Below are 16,368 nucleotides of genomic sequence, written 5' to 3'. Positions count from 1 at the left end.
TAATGAGGGTTGTCAGTTTGGGGTTTGCAATGTTAGCTTCAGGCAGGGATGTTACAGGTAGTGGTAGTTGTATTTATGACAACATTTATTACTTGATAATAAAATCTTATTCTTCGGTTGTTGTTGTTATATTTACAACTAAAGCCGAATTCCACTAGAGTTTCTGTAGGACTATACAAGGGGGCGGTTTTACTCAACTGCGTTGGAGACAAGGCTCTGAAGATTTACAATACCTTCAAGTTTGAAAGTGAGAAAGAAAAGACGAGTTTCGCAAGCATTCAAGCGAAATTCACAACGTATTTTGCTCCTACAATCAATGTGACCTACGAGAGGTACATATTTTTCTCAAGGGACATGAGAGAAGAAGAATCCGTGGATGAATACGTAACGCAGCTGAAGCAGCTAAGTGAAAATTGCGAATTTGGGACATTGAGCGAGTCTCTGATAAAGGACAGATTGGTGTTGGGTATCAGAGATAAGAACGTGAAGGACAGGCTTTTGCGAACAAAAAATTTAGACTTGGTGAAGGCTGTTGAAATCTGCAAGGCGGCAGAGATAACGAACAAGCAAATGGAAATTTTGTGCACCACAAGTGGAAGAAGGACAGACGAATTCCAATCAGTTATGGGAGTGAGAAAAACTGAAGATGGACAAAAAAGGGTACAACGTCAAGGGACTGCAAGTGGCCGAGACAGAGATGGGAAAAGAGAAGAAGCGAGCAGCAGACAGAGAGGAGCGCATTTCAAAAATCATCAACAAACGCAGATAAGTTCCAATAACTTTAATGCCGACAATAAACAATCATTTGATGCTAACAATATGTACAATTGTAATAGGTGCGGTTCACTACATAAGCCACGTGAGTGCAAAGCTTATGGTAAAAAATGCAAAAATTGTGGTGGATACAATCATTTTGCTAAATTTTGTAAAAATCGGAGAATTAACAATATTGATCGCGATGAAGGGTTATTTGTAGATTTGGTACAAAATAACGCCAACAATGAAAACAATTGGATGGTTGATTTAAAAATTTTCAACAAAGATGTCAAATTTAGAGTTGATAGTGGAGCTGACGTAAATGTTATTCCATTTTCTGTTTATAAAAAATACTTTGGCAATGTAAAAATCATAAAAGACAATATCAGATTAATGGAATATACAGGAAGTCGTATTAAGATCTTGGGATACATCACAGTTCCGGCTCTTTATAAAAATAATAGTTGTATTATAAAAATGTTTGTATCAAAGAGTAATGGAAGATCTGTTCTAGGTAGAGAAACAATAGACAAACTAAAAATTGCAAAGATGGTACAGGGTGTGACAAGAGAAGATTCCAAGGATTATTTCGAGAAATACCCAGACGTCTTTAGTGGTATCGGATGCTTGCCAGGTCAATATAGCATTAAGATCGATCCTTCAGTAAAACCATGTGTGCACGCTGCAAGACGCTTTCCTCAAGGAATTCTGATAAAACTAAAGGATAAGTTAGATAGTTTAGAAGCGCAAGATATAATTGCTAAAGAGTTAGGGCCAACCGATTGGGTAAATTCTCTTGTTATTGTGGATAAGCCAAATGGGGACTTTAGAATTTGCATAGATCCAACGGATCTAAATAAAGCCATCAAGCGCGAATATTTTTCAATTCCTACGTATGTCGATATAATTAGTAAAGTGAGGGACGCAAAAGTTTTTTCAGTTTTAGACACAAATAACGGATTTTGGAATATAGAGCTAGACGAAAGTAGTTCAAAATTATGTACTTTTAATACGCCTTTTGGACGATATAGATTTAAAAGGCTTCCCTTTGGACTAAAATGTTCATCAGAAATTTTTCAAAAGAAAATTGTGCAATGTTTTGAGGGAATTGACGGCGTTGAGATTTATGTAGATGATATTTTAGTTTGGGGCACAAGTCAAAAAGATCATGATGAAAGATTGAAGTTAGTATTAGAAAGGGCTCGAAAATATAATATAAAGTTTAATGTAAATAAATGTAAATTTTCTGTTAATGAAGTTAGGTACATAGGACATAAAATTACCGATCAAGGGATAAATCCGGATGACAGTAAAATCGAGGTAATAAAAAATTATCCAGTACCAACTAACGTTAAGGAATTGCAATCGTTTTTGGGAATCGTAAATTATTTACATAAATTCATTCCGAACGTGGCAGAACTATCAAAGCCTCTAAGGGAATTGTTGAAGAAAGAGGTAGTTTTTCGTTGGGATTTTGAGCAGCAAAAGGCTTTCGAGCAATTAAAATACATATTAACAGCAGCGCCAGTTTTAAGATTTTATGATCCATCGAAAGCTTTAACTTTGACAGTAGATGCATCTAAGGATGGCTTAGGCGCAGCATTGTTACAGGAAGGTGCTCCAGTAGCTTACGAGTCAAGGTCATTGAGTAACACTCAAAAGTGCTATGCTCAAATTGAGAAGGAAATGCTGGCAATAGTATACGGGGCGAAAAAGTTTCACCAGTATATTTATGGGAAAAAGGTCGTGGTCGAAACCGATCATAAGCCGTTAACACATATTTTCAAGAAGTCGTTGATCGATTGTCCAATGCGAATGCAACGTATGCTTTTAGATTTACAAATTTATGACTTAGATGTTAGGTATAAACCACGAAAGGAAATGTACATATCAGATGCTCTTAGTAGAATTAAAATGCCGAACGATGAAATAAAAATTTTTACTAATGAGTATGAGGCTCAGGTAAGTTATTTAAGAAAACATGTTCCTATTTCACGAGCAAAAAATGAACAATTTCGTATTGAAACTCGGAAAGATGAGGGTTTACAAATAGTATCGAGGTACATTAAAGAAGGGTGGCCTAATTCTAAAGCAAAGTGTAGGTTAGAGTCACAAGCGTATTTTGGTGTGAGATCAGAAATGGTAATTATCGATAATTTAGTCTATAGAGGAAATTGTTTGGTTGTATCAGAAACTTTAAGGAAAGAAATGTTAGATCTTATTCATTTGAGTCATTTAGGAGTTACCAAGTGTATTTTAAAGGCTAGACAAGTACTCTATTGGCCGGGCATGAGCCGTGATATTGAAAATAGAGTAATGTCATGCGAAGTATGTCGAAAATATTCCCGAAATAATTTTAAGGAACCACTCAAACCACACGAGGTGCCAGAGTATCCTTGGCAAAAGATCGGATGTGACCTGTTTGAATATAACGGAGATAAATTCCTGTTGTGAGTGTGAACTCTTGAAAAGGTTTTATTTTAATTAATTGTTATTTTTGTTGTACATAGAAACCTTAGAGACTAAAACAAAACACAATATAAACCTACTTTAATTGCCTTTCTCAACACTCCCCCACAATTAAAGCTCTATATAATGCAAATAATCTCTACGTTAATATTACAACAATTACAATAGGTCATTTCGACAATAGCAACAAAAAATGTTGAGTGGCGAAAACAAAAGTAATTTTACTCTCAAAAAAGAAACTTATGGATGTATCTAAGTTTGAGTTTCTTTTACTCCAATAAGCAATCTTAATTTTTCGAAAGAAGTTCGTGGTAATCCTTTTGTCAAGATATCCGCCCTCTGCTCATTCGATGGTATATACTTGACATCGATGATTTTGCTCATTGCCAAATCCCGGACAAAGTGGTACTTGACGTCTAGGTGTTTCATCCTTCGGTGCTCGTACTTGCTCAGCAAGTGTATGCAGGATTGGTTGTCTTCGAACATGATGGTGGAATCCTCGTAGGTGACGTGCATGTCCCGGAGGAGATTTCTGAGCCATACAAGCTCAGCAGCAGCGCATGCCAAGGCGACATACTCCGCTTCCGTGGATGAGAGAGCCACCGTGTTCTGTTTCTTCGTCGACCAGCAGACGACGTTTCCATGGACTTGCAGTAAAAATCCCGTAGTGGATTTTCTGTCTAAGGATCCTGCCCAGTCTGAGTCTGCGTAAGCTGCGAGGACTGGAGCTGTCTGCCTGCGGTAAATCAGCCCAAAATGTTGAGTATCCTTCAGGTATCGGAGCATACGCTTCGCCTCAACCCACTGCTTGTCGGTTGCGTTTGCTTGAAAGCGACTGTAAAAATTTAAAGCAGCACTTAAATCGGGCCTCGTACAAAGCATAAGATACATCAGACACCCTATTAATTCGCGATATGGTTTTGTATCAACGATGCAATCTGCAGGTTCAACTTGCTCGGGTTGAATTTTTGCATCCATCGGAGTTTTTGCACCCTTGCAATCTTGCATGCCAAATCGAGTCAGCAATTTCTTAATATATCCGAATTGAGAGAGTCCCATCTCGTTGTCGTTCCGGGTGATACTTATTCCAAGAAAGTTCCGCAATTCTCCGAGGTCGGACATGGAGAATTCTCTTTTGAGAGCGGCTGTAACCTGGTCTAGCGTCGTTTTGTCGTCTCCAGCCAAAATTATGTCATCTACATACAGCAGGAGGTAGATTTTTGTGCCGTTTTGTATCTTTATATACAGGCAACGGTCATGTGGGGATTGTTTGAAGTGAATCCCTTTAATAAATGTATCAAACCGTTCATTCCAAACACGAGGTGCTTGTTTAAGACCATATAGTGAGCGATTTAACTTGCACACGAGTCCGTCTTTTCCGTTGATTCCATCAGGAACTTTCATGTAGATTGTTTCTTTCAGTTTTCCGTGAAGAAAGGCGTTCTTCACGTCCATTTGCATCGCATGTAGGTTGTTTTCGTGGATTACTGAGAGAAGTGTTCTTATGGTTGTCAACCTTGCCACAGGAGCGTATACTTCGTCGTAGTCTATTCCCCTTTTTTGTGAACAACCTTTTATCACCAACCTCGCCTTGTACCGTTGTGGTTCTCCGTTGGCGTCCTTTTTCAGTCGAAACACCCACTTGTTGTTGATAGCCGTTTTTCCAGGTGGCAATTTCGTGTAAGTCCACGTTTCGTTAATATCCAATGCGCGCAATTCCTCCAACACAGCTTGGTACCATTTTTTTCTGTCTTCTAGGTTCTTGATATCCTCATAGTCCAGGGGTGCCTCGTCCACATAGGCCTCGGCGTTCAAGGCTATGACAGTGTACTCGTCGAAGTACTCGGGCTTCCTTTTAGTTCGACTAGAGCGTCTTGGTAAGCTTGTCTGCGTCGGTGTGAATTTTTGAGTCTTCGCTCCCGGAGTCTCCGTCGCATCATTCCAATTTTCCTCTTCATCTTCATCGGGTTCTTCATTTTCGAGTTTCTTTTCTTCAGTGTCCTCTTCTTCCGCATCTTCTTCTTCCGTATCCTCCTCCCGATCCGCCGTATTAGCGTTACCATAGGGTGATGGAAACGTAGCCTCATCGAAGATGACGTCATGCCCAACTACGACTTTTCGTTCTTCCAACAGCCAGAGCCTGTAGCCGTTTGGTGCGTAGCCTAGGAGAATGCATTTCCGTGTTCGAGTGTCAAATTTCCTCGGGTTTAACTGTTTTGGAATATGTTGGTATACCAAGCAGCCGAAAATTCGTACCTTTTTAAGGTTAGGTTTAAAGCCAAACCATTTTTCCGCCGGAGTGCAGTTCTCGAGTGCTACAGTTGGAGAGCGATTTATCAGAAAAGCCGCTGTGGTGACTGCTTCCGTCCAAAACGATTTTGGCAAGTTGCTGGACAGCAGCATACATCTCGCCTTCTCCACTATAGTCCTGTTCAGCCTCTCTGCGACCCCATTTTGTTCCGGTGTGTAAGGAACCGTGCATTCCATCTGGATACCCTGTTTTTCGAAGTGCTCCATGAGTGCGTTCGTCATGTACTCACGACCATTATCAGACCTGAAGCGTGATATTTTAAGGTTGAAATGAGCTGTGGCCATGGCTTCATATTTTCTAAAAAAACGAGGGATTTCAGTTTTTGAACTTATGGGATAGGCGACAGTGAAATGTGTAAAGTCATCAATGAAGGTTAAGATGTATTTCTTTTTGTCGTGAGATTCTGGAGTGACAGGTCCAAGTAGATCACTGTGTACAAGTTCCAGTGGTCTATTTGTTCGTGGTCGTTTTTCCTTGTGCGGGAGTTTCGTTTGCTTTCCACCTACACATACGTCACACGGTGAAGTTTCAGCATTCTTCGCAGAGATCGTCACCCCGTCCACAATCTGTGACAGTTTTTGCAGTTTGCTGTTTCCTATATGCCCGAGCCTGTGGTGCCAAAGTTTCCCACTTCCGTCAGTCTTGCTGAGATTTGCCACCTCAACATTTTCCTGAAGTTTGAGCTCGTACAGTTTGTTCTTGCATTGTGCGACACCAATAATTTTGTCTCCCTTGAGAATCCGTCCGCAACCTTGCTTAAAGACAACAGCAAGTCCTTGCATCTCAAGTTTCCGCACTGATAACAGATTGATTTCTAATCCTGGAACGATAAGGACTTTTGAAATATAAATATTGTAGACTTTATTTCCAACAACAGATTTGCCTCGAAATTCTCCAAATGTTTCCGCTTTGAGTGTGACACCTGATTTGGCAATTTTAATGCACACAGGATGATCCAGTTTCTGTATATTACTGACATGGTTGCCATTTTTTACCAGATGTTCGGACGCTCCCGAGTCAAGGCACCAAACCGTGCTTTTCACATTTCCACTCAGGTAAGCCGAGAAACTGTGTTCATTTGAGAATTCACTTTCGCCTTCATCTGACGCACTGTTTGTAGCTACGTTAGCATTCCTACTTTTGAATTGTTTTTGTTGATGTTCACTTCTTGATTTATTTAGTCTACATTCTGAACGATAATGACCATATTTTCCACAATTGTGACATCTTCGTTCATTTTTCCATTTCTGTTTCGTTCCTTCCGGTGTGGCAAAAGCCAAAGGTGGCTGCGTTTCATTCTTGCTTTTCCGCTGCTTGCCTTCCCGTTTCCTGTCCTCGTCGCGCAGACGAGTCCTCACAAAGCTCATGGTGAGTTTTTCTGAACTGAGCGTCTCCAGGGCCGTGACGACGGAGTCGTATTCACCAGGCATCGTTAAGAGCAAATGGCACACGATGTCTTGTTCCTCCATCTTGGCACCAGTCGATCGTAGATCACGCATGACTCGATCAAATTTGAGAAAATGAGCCTCCAACGTTTCCTTCGCGGGGCTATATTTCATCAACAGAAGCTCTTTTCGTAGTAGTAACTGACCTGCCAAACCTTGACGTTCAAATGTATTTGTCAGTTCCGTCCAAATTTCAAATGCAGTTTCCTTGTCCTTTACATATTCCAAGTGACTGTCGGCCACTCGTTGGACAATCTGGGACTTGCACTTCTTATCCCTTTTCTTTAGTTGCTCCTTCTTTTTTACTTTATCTTGTGCCGTGATATCTGAGGCATCAACGGCTTCCACTGATGCATTCATCGGTGTTTCCAGGATGTCCAGGAGGTCGAGTTCATCAAGCAGAGTCTCCATGCGGAATTTCCAATTCGAAAAATTCGATCCGTCGAAGAGAGGGACCTTATTCTTGTCGTCGGCCATCGAACGTTGTTAGAACAAATTACGCGTATTTTTAAGTTCGTTAATTTACTTATGACTCTTATTACTCGTCGCGAACTGCGCTCACTGGGCCCATAACCTGTTGTGAGTGTGAACTCTTGAAAAGGTTTTATTTTAATTAATTGTTATTTTTGTTGTACATAGAAACCTTAGAGACTAAAACAAAACACAATATAAACCTACTTTAATTGCCTTTCTCAACAATTCCTAATCACTATTGATTATTTTTCTAAATACGTAGAGGTGTTTAAAGTCAATAATATAACGGCAGAGACAGTGATTCGTGTTTTAAAATAGTTATTTACATTAGAGTACGGGATGTGAATTTTCCGGCACGACAACTGGTTTCGGGCACGATGGCGCAGCCGAATGCCTGATTAGTTGGAGGGCCGGAAAATACGTCCCGTACGACATTTGTATTAGACTTTTCGGCTGACCAAAATATTAAATCTTTTAAAAATCAAGACTAATTTTATTGTAGAATTTGACATCGTCAATAAAGAATCGAATGCTGTGGAATCAATTCCTTGACGACCGTGACCGCTCATTTGTTTTTTTCCTAACAAATTATTTGCCGGCTAAATTTTCACGGTCGCTTCAAAATTTGATTTTGGTTTATTAATCGAGTGAAAAAAATGTCTAGTATATAATATAGAGTGAGTTAAATGTGACACCAGAGGCAGTACAACTAGTGGCAGGACTAAATTCTGAATTATTACCACAAAAATCGAAACAACGTTACATAGGACAATTTTTTTTCACGAAAGTATGTAATAACTATTCTTTAATTCACAAATTTTTAATAAACCATATTTTATTACAGGCAGTTTTATTAATAGGTGTTTGTGGTGCCTGTCTCCGAAAGGAGTTATATACTCTGAAAATGAAAAATGTCAAGACAAGATATTATATTGATAACTGACACAAAAACCAATATTTGTAGATCGTTTGCCATTACCAATCCAAACTGGGTTGAAACTGTGAAGAAATATATGGAAGTCAGGTTAAATTGGTATTAATACAATTAAAACAATTTCAAATAAAATTGACAAATATTTGAACCTTGATTGCCCTATGGACACAAGATTGAAGTTCCTAAAATGATTCGTGATGACTGATGGCCTTCCTTCAACATCAAAAAGAAAATGTACTGTGTTGCAGCTATAGCTCAAACAATGGTGAGTTGTGTCACAAACTTCGATACAGTGCTTTAATCTACTTGAATTTTTAGCAGTTGCTTCCAATGTAACCATCCAACATTGAGAATTCCATCATCAGTACCGTAAGAGAAGCACCACAACATATTGACATTCAACCCAGAAGTAATAAAGCTGACAGTTACCAAATTGTTTCTGCATTGTTCTCTAAAGTGGAGAATTGTAACAATAATGTTTACAGCTGTAATTTTACAAAATAAATTATGTTAATAATGTTGCAAATTATTAAAATGTCTTGTACTTAACCACTACTTCCTGGTGAAAACGAATCATCTTTCTTCAGGTGAATACAAGATTTTGGGGTTAGAATGATTTGTTTATTTTTATTTTCCAGTTGCACTTTAGCACTAACAGCTAGTACTGGATAAAGTAGGTACACAAAACCATATATCAACTTCTGTGGTTTAGTTTTATTGTGCAATTTTGCAGATATTTATGAAATACCTGACAATTGTCAAACTTTTTGACATATACAGCTGCCAACCCAATAGGTTGTATTTTCCCTGTTACGATTATGATTATTATTTATTGGTCGATATAAATTAAACAAACACATTTATCGGAAAAATTATACAGGGAAATGTGTTTTTTTACACCAAATTAAAGTAACGTATGGACACTTTAATTTTAAATTAACTGTGAAAAGAATAAATCAACGGTGTCCGCACATTTTTCCCGTACTCCACTAGATTTTTCCCACATTCCACTAGAAATTTTTGACATTGTACGGGAAATCGCACCTCCCTTGACCTAAAGTGTAAGGTAACGCTATATTTCCCAGATTTAGAGGCCGAAAAATATTTTTGGGAGATTGGGAATTCCACAAACTTTAGTATCTGATAATGGTACGCAATATGCAGGATTTTTGTTCGAAGAGTTTGCTAAAAAGTGGAATTTTCAACATGTCACATCTAGTCCTCAATATCCGAAATCAAACGGAATGGTCGAAAGGGCCATTTAAACTGTTAAGAATATTATTAAAAAATGTATAGAGTCAAGAACAGAATTGGAACTAGCTTTGTTAGATTATAGAAACACCCCTGTAGATTACTGTATTTTGCGCCGTGCGAACTATTTTTTAATAGAAAGTTAAGAACGCTGATACCTATCCAAAATAAGTTATTACTTCCAAAGAATATTGATTTTAAAAAACAACGTCAAATGTTAGTACGGAGGCAAAGTAAACAAAAGATGTATTATGACAAGTCTGTTAAGTTTTTAAAACCTTTAAAGGCAAATGATAAAGTGTACATCAGGAAAGACGATATTTGGGTAATCGGAAATTAAGTTTAACGAAGTACGAGAAATTAACTAGTTGAGTACATCACAAAGATAAACGACAAGATGAATGCAACAATATTTAAAATAACAGAAAAACGGGCACATGACAGACAAAATGACAGTTAAAGCTTGCAAAACAAGTAAACAAATTATAAGGCAGTTATTACAGACAGGGACGGATGAAAAACCCTCTTCAAAAACCGTATCCCAGGTATTACTCATATTTTACAATTCGATTAATGACAGATACAATGTTTAATTCGGAACTACTCGGTCAAGGTACGCCAACGGGAGCCTAGAGCTGGAGGTAACAAACTTTCGGCCGCGAGGGGACTCAGAAGAATAATCTGAGTCATCTTGAAATCAAGCGACGTTTATAGATATTCGGGGTATTAATGAACGTCAGACTATTTCGCCGACCAAGCAAGAGTGACAGAGCGCCTCGGGGTCGTACGATTAGCATCACTAAACAGCATAAGCGAATATTTAGCTCCACCGTCCCCCAACCAATCGTTTCCCGACAAGCCCCCGAAATCTCTATAACCTCGACGGAAGCTTCACGAAAACATCCCGCCGTCGCATGAGCGAAGACTTAGGTCCGCCCCCGCTAACGGCTTTAAATAACCCTAGCTTCCACAGAAATTTGACTAAACAACCCCCCGACCTCCTGATTGTCACCTAACTCCCATGGGGGCGCACTTACAACATTTTACTTTAACTCTTTCGAAATCTAACAACAACACAAAGAAAAACCCGAGTTTAATTCAATCGAACAAAGCGTAACATTAAACGATGAGAAAATCCAGCAAAACAAAACGCAACATTAAACAAGGATAACATAAGCAAAACAAAACGCAACATTAAACAATGAGAAAATAAAGGAGAACAAAACGCGAAGTTAAATAACGATAAAATAAAACGCTTTAAACAGGAATACAATACTCGCTGGCAATACTAAACAAAAAATATGGAGGGTCGAGTGCCGTTAAAGAATGTTAGTGAAAGAAAAACAAAATGGACGCACGCGGTTCGGACGACGGCTCCGAATTTTTGAAATTACCAAAAAATGAACCTCCCGGGAGAAAGATAACGCTTAAAATTAACAAATGGGCGCTTTTTAAAGAAACAGCATGCAACAAAATGAAATCTACAACATACCCTTACCACGTGGTCCTGATCCCAAGAAAAAAAAACAACGGACAACGAACGTGAGCTAAATAATTACCCGTGTGGATAAAAAAAGGAACTGCCGGATTCTTCATGGGAACACAAAATATAAATTTGAGAAACTTGGATCGCTCTTCGCAAGGTGTGTTTGTTTCGAAAAACTAAACAAAAGTGACCTACCCCCTTCAACTACGCGCGCGAGATCCCGCTTTACCCCCGCTATATTTCCGCTCGCAGAGTTCACCACTCCCCAGGATTACCAACCTCATCCCTTAGTACAGAGTCTAGCCGCTAGTACTATGGCGCGCTCTCGTGGCGGTACCGGTAATAAAAATTTAAATTTTAAACTGGGTCACTACAAGCTTATGATTACAACATTCAAAATACCATTTTGTTGAGAACGAGTCAGCATAAGGATCTCGGAGTGACATTTGACGAAAAACTTAACTTTAACGAAGACATAAACTTGATCATCAATTCATCTATGAAAATGTTGGGTTTCATTATTAGATCTACGCTTTGTCTCCGATCCTCAGAAGTTCTAGTACGCTTGTACGAGTACATCGCTTATATCAGATCAAAACTAGAGTACTGCGTCCTTATTTGGTCACCATTCTATAATTACCAGAGAATGCGTATTGAGATGGTTCAACGAAAAGCTGCAAAATATATATTCAGTACTGTTTACGGTCATTTTCCTGCAAGAGGTTACAACCATACTGTACTCTTAAATATCTGTGCACTTGATCTCTTAGAATACAGGCGCAGTATTAACTTTACAAAATTTTTACTAAATATACTGAGAGGCAAAGCTGACTGTAGTGAGCTGTTACCATATCTGCGTCTGTATGTACCAACGTATAATTCAAGGCATCACAATTTATTTTTGTTTCGCAAAGCCAAAACCAATCTCATGTTAAATTCACCAATTGTTAAACTACAGGCTGTGGGAAACAAAATTAACGCAACTTCTGATCTTTTTATTGATTCATATAGTGATATAGTATTTAGATTAGAAAACACACTGATTGTAGATCCTAAATCAAGCTTGTCATTCCGCTAAGTAACTTCTCTTCGTACCTTTCATTCTTGAAGAGCTAATTATTTAGAATTAGATTTAGATAGGTTTGAATTTCTTTTTATTTTTTGTCCTGTAATTGGAATTTGAATCTGTTGGACAAATAAATGATTATTATTATTATTATTAATGCTTATTATTCTCTGCGCTGCCGGAGGATCCTGGCGCCCTTTCTCTTCATCGTTTTGGGTCGAGTTAACTTTTCCCTTTGACCCCGCCCCAAGACTGAGCTACCAGCGACTATTGCCAGCAGCCGACCCAAAAAGAAAAAAAATTATCGTGGCACAGTCCATTATTTATTTATAACTTTATAAATTATAAGTGACCTATATTTAGTGCGATTTCTTGACAAGTTGACAAAACAATATACCTAATATGGGTAATTGTTCACTTTAACTACTTCTGGAATTTTCGCGTTTTTTCTGGCTAGACAGCCTCAGGGCGTCCTCCTGGATCGTTTCCCACCACTCAAACCTTGTGCAAATGCCCCATTACCCCGTGACACTAACGGGACAGTGGAGTGAATAGGGGTGCTGGGTGGGTAATAAAATGACGAAAATCACGTTAAAAACCTGTAGAACACTTGTTGTCAAGGTCATTTGAAGGTCATGCGAAGGTCATTTGAAGGTAAGTCAAGGTCATGCAAGGTCAAGGAAGGTAAAATTTTCAACAATAGAAATATAATTTTTAGGGTAAAGAAAATATTCGAGGATGTTAATAAAAAGAAATAACAATATCCCAATTCAAGGTAATCGCAATATTAACAAACTTACCTATTTTGTTTTTTGTTTTGGCGTTGAGTTTCCTCTGCCTCACTGCCCGCCATATCCGACTGTATCCGGATCGTTGCGTGAGCACATATTTTGCTAGTGTTCATATTTGTAATACGAAAACCGGGAAATCACAGGTACCATCATTTTATCGTAAATAATTAAAAACGTACATTTCACCTTGATCGATCACTTATTTTGTCACTAATGATGTGTCCGTTCAAGTATTTCCGTTGGCTCCGCAGACGTGGAAGCGATCGCAAGAGACGACATCGTCACAAAATAATGGATAACAGCAGAAAATGCAGCAAACACAAAAAATGGCCGTTGCACAACTCACGTCGCACAGTAACCACTTTCATCTAATTCTTTGTTCCTTGTTGAAGTGCCTCACCCACCCGGCGACCAATGGGGTGAAAGCATTTACCAACAATTTTTCGTGATTTTTGTAAAAAAACCCACATTAATGAAAATTCTTTGTGAGAAGGTTTATAAAAAATTGAAATTTTCTGTTAATGGTGTTATTATGATTATTGTGATTGAAATAATACTTTAATGAACGTAAAAAATAGCTTCGTGAAAACTGGGTCCGAGGCTATGTTCTCGAAAATGCACCAATCAGCGATAATCTGTAAATATAACTGTGTTTATGTAAAAATCATTAAGTAAAAAAGAACGTTAAACAATTTGTTTAAAACCAAGCAGAATGCATGATCTCCTTCTCATGGGAATCCCCAATTTAATCACACGGCAGGTAACAGGTGTATTCTGGTCGTTTATGGTCTATCCGAGGCTGGGCGTTGGCCGTTTTTTAGTAAATTATTGTTGGTTGCATAGTGATGCAACCCCTAAGGGAAGGTCTCGTACAAAGTTCACATCACTTGTTTTCTTTTGTCAATGAAGAAAACGTCTTCATTATTATCGAAAATGGCGTCGCGTAATAGTGTTACCAATTGGAATTTCTTTTGTGACATGATAAAGTATGTGCCACCTCGTATAAATCGTCTGTTGAGGCAAAAAAAAATATTTTTACAATTACAATATCGAGACCGGGTTTATATTGCCGCATTTTGTTACCAAAATGGTGTTTCTGCACACGTTGTGGAAGGTATGTTGTGGATCAATCCGTCGTGTACAGATCGCAAGTGCCGAAAAATATTAGATTTATACACTTATTGGTCCCTACAATCACAAGAAGGCATAAACAGACGGAACAGGTATTATGCCTACGATATCATCATCGGACGTATTTGTGACTTGAACGGACACATAATTAGTGACAAAATAAGTGATCGATCAAGGTGAAATGTACGTTTTTAATTATTTACGATAAACTTATGGTACCTGTGATTTCCCGGTTTTCGTATTACAAATATGAACACTAGCAAAATATGTGCTCACGCAATGATCCGGATTCAGTCGGATATGGCAGGCAGTAAGGCAGAGGAAACTCAACACCAAAACAAAATAGGTAAGTTTGTTAATATTGCGATTACCTTGAATTGGGATATTGTTATTTCTTTTTATTAACATCCTCGAATATTTTCCTTACCCTAAAAATTGTATTTCTATTGTTGAAAATTTTACCTTCTTTGACCTTGCATGACCTTCAAATGACCTTCAAATGACCTTGAAAACAAATGTTCTACAGGTTTTTAACGTGATTTTCGTGATTTTATTACCCACCCAGCACCCCTATTCACTCCACTGTCCCGTTAGTGTCACGGGGTAATGGGGCATTTGCACAAGGTTTGAGTGGTGGGAAACGATCCAGGAGGACGCCCTGAGGCTGTCTAGCCAGAAAAAACGCGAAAATTCCAGAAGTAGTTAAAGTGAACAATTACCCTAATATGTAAGTTATAGCTGGTACATTATACAGGGTTATTCTAAATGATTGTAGTCGAAGTAGGCGTGAAAACTCAATGTAAAATTTATGGTTGCCGCTCCACATTAAAAAAAACATCAAAATTATGTGAATAAGTGAGTACACACGGGAGTTAAATTGGGTGCAAAACAACTCAATATTTCTGGATTCAATCGTTAATTTAACAAAAATAAATAAAAACCTCATCATCGCACTTTTCACCTAAAACATGACAGTGACAGCTACAAAACTGACAGTTCACATGAAAGCGGCAAAAATGTAATAACATGGGCATGGCCTACTTCGATTACAATCATTTAGAATAACCCTGTACAAAATGTTTATAAAAGAACATGTACAGGGTGGTCCCGATATAAGCTGCCAAAAAAATTCTGGGTCATTAGAAGGATCTAACAAGTCCGGAAAACCCCACTAATTAATGAAGAGCGCAGACGCAAAACCCGCAACGGAAGAAGGAAGATGAAGAACTCGTTCTCTTTTCTGTGCAAAGGTCCACCGAACAACACGTAAGTTAATTTGACAGTTTTTTTGAAAATATCAATTATAATGACGGTAAAGGTGCATTTACATTGACACTTTTTGAAATGACAATAACGAACTGCCCAGGATTCCATGTCCCTCATTGTACTACAAGTCTGTTATAGTCATTTCAAAAAGTGTCAATGTAAATGCACCTTTACCGTCATTATAATTGATATATTCAAAAAAACTGTCAACTTGTTATGAGTAGCTAAGGTATGGTTTAGAAATTTTGACAACTGAATGACACATCTGCCCAGTTTTCCGTGTCCCCAATAGTACCGTTTGGCCGAGTTAAAAATTAGTGTCCGAGCGTTCAGTGTAATAACGTCCCGGAGGCGAAGGTCAAAGGACCGATTAAAATAACCGGCGAAAAGATAGGCTCGCGATCCAGTTAGGGATCGGAACCGGAAACGTCGAAGACGGATAAATTACGGTATTAGTGTCGCAAGTAAGTACGACCTCGAAACCAAAATGGCGGCTCTCGCAGCTAGAAAATTTCCACTGTTCCCACAGGCGACCAGCAGGACTCTATTCCAGTCTCAATCAACATTTCATCAAGACTCAATCGAGAGTCTGACTTATCTCAACACCCACGACTCCCTCGAGTCTCTCAACTCCCACCACTCAGTTCTCCAGCCGTACCACCTCGTGGAGACACCACTCGGTGAAGCCCAACCAGGGAGGAAGCGAGCCCCGACTCCCGAGGAGCTCCGTCGGCGGCTACCACACATTCCGGCGAATTGATACTGTCCACCCTCGAGCCACTTTCGGCTTCACTGAACCACGCGAAGTCAATCCAAGCCCGAACCAGGAGTGACCAGTACTTGCAAAATCGCACCCTGCGATGTTCAGGAACCGGGCAGGCCGCCCCTGTAAATTCAGGACCCAATAAATGTTGTGCTGTCTTTGAACTTTGGCGTCTCTTTCTCTCTTCCGTACTCCAATCAGGACACCAGAAATGTGTTTTGTGGC

At 38.9% G+C, this 16,368-nt stretch overlaps 2 long non-coding RNA genes across 2 annotated transcripts; one reads left to right on the top strand and one right to left on the bottom strand.

Annotated features, from left to right (window-relative positions):
* The first annotated feature begins 7,684 nt into the window (after positions 1–7,684).
* LOC138130732 (uncharacterized) lies at positions 7,685–8,690 on the top strand. The gene is made up of 2 exons (XR_011159639.1): positions 7,685–8,242; positions 8,300–8,690. It is a non-coding gene; the product is annotated as an uncharacterized lncRNA (long non-coding RNA).
* LOC138130733 (uncharacterized) lies at positions 8,244–11,164 on the bottom strand. Its single transcript, XR_011159640.1, has 2 exons — positions 8,940–11,164; positions 8,244–8,874 (listed from the first exon to the last, which is right to left on the bottom strand). It is a non-coding gene; the product is annotated as an uncharacterized lncRNA (long non-coding RNA).
* Positions 11,165–16,368: the final 5,204 nt, after the last annotated feature.

Source organism: Tenebrio molitor, chromosome 5 (genome assembly GCF_963966145.1).
Source record: "Tenebrio molitor chromosome 5, icTenMoli1.1, whole genome shotgun sequence".
NCBI classification, from domain to species: Eukaryota; Metazoa; Arthropoda; class Insecta; order Coleoptera; family Tenebrionidae; genus Tenebrio; species Tenebrio molitor.
Note: the sequence above shows the minus strand (reverse complement) of the source record. Positions and strands in the feature narration are given on the sequence as shown.